The following is a 5,261-nucleotide window of genomic DNA, read 5'->3' as shown; positions in this document are numbered from 1 at the left end:
AAAACCTCATATCTCTTCTTTATAGGAGAACAAAGAAACCTGCTTTACTTTTAATGAAAGTCTATGGAACCAGACAACAGGTGTTGACAATAGGGATTTCTAAATTATGTCAAAAAGTGAAGGTTTTGTTCCAACAGCAGTGAAAAACATGAAAAAAAAAAAAACGTATTATACATTTCATCCCAGAGGAGGAAGAAAAATTGAAATGAATTGAAATGAATTCAGAACCATTTGCCTACTGAGATTTGCACACTCCAAATTTAACCCATCCGTGCAGTAAAACACCCACACTAGGGGACAGTGAGCACACTTACCCGGAGCAGTGGGCAGCCCTAACCACAGCACCCGGGGAGCAGTTGGGGGTTAGGTGTCTTGCTCAAGGGCACTTCAGTCATGGACTGTCAGCCGAGGGGATCGAACCGGCAACCTTCCGGGTCACAGGGCCGGTTCCCTGACCTCCAGCCCACGACTGCCCCTAAAAACTTGTCAGGGGAGAGTGCGAGCGCAGTTCACCTCTACCAGAAATTATGCAGTCGAGATTTCCGCATTCAAGGAATTTGCAAGGGTCAGCAATGGAAGTACGGCAGAGCCTCGCCCTGGGTGAACCACTTTCATGATCACAGGATCGCCCCTGCCAGGAAAGTAGGCCTGGTTGTAGTTGCTGCCAAGCAGAGGACCATCAAAGCTTCCACCCAACTCTGAAATGGCCTTTGATATGTTTTCTTTTCAATGAAATATAGGATTTAAATGATTTTCATGTCATAATTGCATTGTTTTTATTTACATTTTGCACACCGTCCCAGCCGTTTTGCAAAAGGGGTTGTAATGTAAAGTAAGACCCCTAAAAAATGTCCACTTATACTTAAATAAATTCATAATTTAGTTCATTCAAATGATTTATTCTTGTATGCCTTTGCTTTTTATAGTAAATATTATAAAGGAAAAAGCTTTTTGCACACTTTATGTATTCGTGTTCAATAACTGATGTTAGTACAAAGCTTTGGGAGTTTGGGTGGAATCCAGTGTTTCAAGATATCTGTGAATGGTGTATTGTATCAGTACTTAACAGGTGAACACAAAAAGTAACTGAGTAACTGAGTAACTGAGTAAATGTAATTGGTTTCTGTACTTTAGTATTTTTGGTGTATCTGTACTGAAGTTTCTCCGTTCTGGACTTTTTCCTTTCACTCCACTACATTTCAGAGTCTAATATCCGACTTTTTCCTCCTACATTTTGAGAAATCTGTCGTTCCTTTTGGTTTCTGTGTGTATAAAAACGTAACATGTCAAAACGAAAGAAGCGCAAAGCCAGAGCACCAATCAGGGCCCAGCGGTCACTTTGTTTAGAGCTGGTTTTGACCTGTTGGTCATACCGACCCAGTGCAGCACGCGGTTCAACGTCAGCGCAGCAGCGTAAAACTTTGGGAGAGTCTGTTCAACATAAATGATGAACTAACCTAACTTTGTGTAAATAGAGCTCAATATAGAAATATGTCCACATATGCAGTCGAGACTGACGCGGCTTTTTTCTGAATTTCTACAAACACCATTTCATTTTATAGTAAATGAGTTTGGGCTGGTTTATGTTTATGAACAGACGCCTACAGATCAACATAGTAAAGGAGCTCATCTGTGATCCTGAGTTTAAAGCCAGTTTTTATTCAACTTAAACTTGGAACTAAGTTGTAAATAAATCTGAAACTGAAACTTTGCTTGTGTGTAAAAAGTGATTTCAGAGCCACTCGGTTCTCCCTGATGGAAACTGTTTACCTTCAGTGTTTTGTGCTTCTGATCATTTTAATAGACGTCAGCGTCACTAATTAATGACGTTCTATTAAAAGACTGGTTTACCAAGAGAGACGCTGGAGGACTTTCACCTGAAATGAGTTCATGAAGCCAGTCTGGTTATAAAAATGATAACAGGACATCAGAGCCAGAATTACTCTTTTAGTACTTTTACTTTATACTTAAGTACATTTGAAGGTAAATACTTTAGTACTTTTACTCAAGTGGAGGTCTAAAGGGAGGAACTTCTACTTTTACTGGAGTGATATTTACCTTGGGGGTCTCGACTTTAACTTCAGTTCCCCAGTTCTAAAAGCTTTAATAGCATCACACAGTATCTTATGGGTCGTTGCTCTGATTTTGTAAGGTTTTTTGTTGCGCTTGTTCCACAACAAATCTTACAAAATAAGAGCAAAGACCCACAAGATACTATGTGTTGTTCTGGACGCTGCTGTGCTGTGCAGATTTGCATGCTCGTGAAAAGAGGACACAGATTTTTCAAAGCACAGGAATATCTGCAGGTGTGTCCTGACTGAAATATAACTCCATCTGAAATCGTTCTTTTTCCTCTAAAATCAGAGGCTTTGAAAGCACCTCATGACAATATGTTTGAGAGGCAGGTGGTTGCCCCAGAAGACATTTCCCTTTGTGTTGCGTCTCTATAGGGAACGAGCGCACCTGTTTGAAAATCCCAGCTTTCTGCATGCACAGGCTGGCTCCATCTCTAATCTGTGCTCCAAAGCACTCGCACTCCACTAAAACCTCCTTGGCAGAAGATCTGTTGGTAAAGGGAGTAAATGGGATTTGTGCTTGATTTCACTTCCAGACGTCTTACATTCATAATGCTGGAGCACTAAGTTGTGATGTGAGAAAATTCACGTTTGATGGTTGCGCCACTGAGGAATACGTGATAAACCAGGCAAGCGGAGTGATGAGGAGTTCACTTCTGAATGAGCCTCAAACCCTCAACTTACTCCATTAGATACAGTGTGAAAAAGATCTGTAGGTATATTTAGAACCGTAACAAACCTGGCTGCCTTAACATCTGACTTCACTGAACTTCTGAACTAGTACTAAGTTAGAGGAACATATGTGCCTTCAGGAGTGGACGAAGAGCACGAATAATATACTTGAACATGTAATCGACACCTCATCCACAGCTCATCAGACTCACTCTGATCCTCTGCGCCTTCAATCTAGAACATCTGTACTTACACATGTAGATTGACATCTTCTACATCTTATATACATGTCCTGTACAATCTGGAAGATATATATATATCTGTATATATATATGTACATGGTTTGATTTGAGTTAAAGTCGAGACCCCCAAGGTAAATATCACTCCAGTAAAAGTAGAAGTTCCTCCCTTTAGACCTCCACTTGAGTAAAAGTACTAAAGTATTTCCCTTCAAATGTACTTAAGTATAAAGTAAAAGTACTAAAAGAGTAATTCTGGCTCTGATGTCCTGTTATCATTTTTATAACCAGACTGGCTTCATGAACTCATTTCAGGTGAAAGTCCTCCAGCGTCTCTCTTGGTAAACCAGTCTTTTAATAGAACGTCATTAATTAGTGACGCTGACGTCTATTAAAACGATCAGAAGCACAAAACACTGAAGGTAAACAGTTTCCATCAGGGAGAACCGAGTGGCTCTGAAATCACTTTTTACACACAAGCAAAGTTTCAGTTTCAGATTTATTTACAACTTAGTTCCAAGTTTAAGTTGAATAAAAACTGGCTTTAAACTCAGGATCACAGATGAGCTCCTTTACTATGTTGATCTGTAGGCGTCTGTTCATAAACATAAACCAGCCCAAACTCATTTACTATAAAATGAAATGGTGTTTGTAGAAATTCAGAAAAAAGCCGCGTCAGTCTCGACTGCATATGTGGACATATTTCTATATTGAGCTCTATTTACACAAAGTTAGGTTAGTTCATCATTTATGTTGAACAGACTCTCCCAAAGTTTTACGCTGCTGCGCTGACGTTGAACCGCGTGCTGCACTGGGTCGGTATGACCAACAGGTCAAAACCAGCTCTAAACAAAGTGACCGCTGGGCCCTGATTGGTGCTCTGGCTTTGCGCTTCTTTCGTTTTGACATGTTACGTTTTTATACACACAGAAACCAAAAGGAACGACAGATTTCTCAAAATGTAGGAGGAAAAAGTCGGATATTAGACTCTGAAATGTAGTGGAGTGAAAGGAAAAAGTCGCCCAGAACGGAGAAACTTCAGTACAGATACACCAAAAATACTAAAGTACAGAAACTAATTACATTTACTCAGTTACTCAGTTACTGTCCACCACTGTTAAAAAGACAAAATGCACTAGTGACCTCAGAAACACCACAAGGCCTGGAAGACCATGGAAAACAACTGACAGAAGAATCCCTGGTGAAGAAAAATGCTTGATAGCAATTGGCCAGATCAACACCCTCCAAAAGACTGGCGTATCTGTGTGAAGAGCTCTTCACCAAAGCAAATCTGGAGTATATAAAGGATGACAAGATTTCAGTTTGTCAAAAACCATCTATGAAAAGCCTGGACAGGTCAAAAGCAGCAGGATGAATTCTGAAGTGTATGGCGTTTATATTATCCGCTCAATATTATTCCGCCAAATGCTTCAAAGCTCATTTGACACAGATGGACAATGACCCAAAGCATATTATAAAAGCACCCCAGGACTTTTTTAAGGCAGAGAAGTGGAAGGTCCTTCAATAGCCGAGTCAATCACCTGACCTCAATCCCATCAAGCCTGAGTTTCACTTACTGAAGACACAACACAGCAAGGACAATGAGGAACTGAGGGCGGCTTCAGTTCAGCCTGGCAGAGCAGCAGCAGGGAAGAACCTAAGTGTATATGGGTTCCAGACTTCAGGCTTTATTGACAAAGGCTTTAGCATCAGTGATTAAAAATGACAGTTTAACTTATGATTATCTTTTATTGTCTAATTACTTTTGAGCTTCACAAAATAAGGGAAAAGGCCTCCAATGTGCTGTGATAGACAGCTAAAACGATAATAACTGTCAATGTCCATATACGTGTGGTGGCTCTGGTCAACATTATAGACAAAATTATTGGGACACCCCTCCTAATTTTTGAGTTTATGTGCTTCATCCACACCCATTTCAAACACTGGCAGTAGAGGTTCGTACTGATAAGCTCAGTGAGTTTAAACATGGCACTTTCATTGCATGCCACCTCTTCCACAAGTCAGTTTGCGAAATTGCTGTCCTGCTAGAGCTGCGCTAGACAACTGTAAGTGCTATTACTGTGAAAAGAAAGCGTCTAGGAGCAAAAACAGCTCAGCCACGAAGTGTTAGACCACACAAACTCACAGAGCGTGGCACTGAGTGCTGAAGCACAGTGTTTATCCTCTGGAGAATCATCACTACAGAGTTCCAAATTGACTCTGGAAGCCACTTCAGCAAGAGAACTGCATGTCAGGAGCTTCAAGAAACGGGTTT

General features: G+C 40.6%; 1 non-coding gene across 1 annotated transcript; it reads right to left on the bottom strand.

The window, feature by feature from the left end:
* Positions 1 to 487: 487 nt before the first annotated feature.
* LOC119262485 lies at positions 488 to 646 on the bottom strand. Its single transcript, XR_005129685.1, has one exon. It is a non-coding gene; the product is annotated as a U1 spliceosomal RNA (small nuclear RNA).
* Between the last annotated feature and the right edge of the window lie 4,615 nt (positions 647 to 5,261).

Source organism: Pygocentrus nattereri, chromosome 25 (genome assembly GCF_015220715.1).
Source record: "Pygocentrus nattereri isolate fPygNat1 chromosome 25, fPygNat1.pri, whole genome shotgun sequence".
NCBI lineage: Eukaryota > Metazoa > Chordata > Actinopteri > Characiformes > Serrasalmidae > Pygocentrus > Pygocentrus nattereri.
This window is presented reverse-complemented; position numbering and strand designations above follow the sequence as displayed.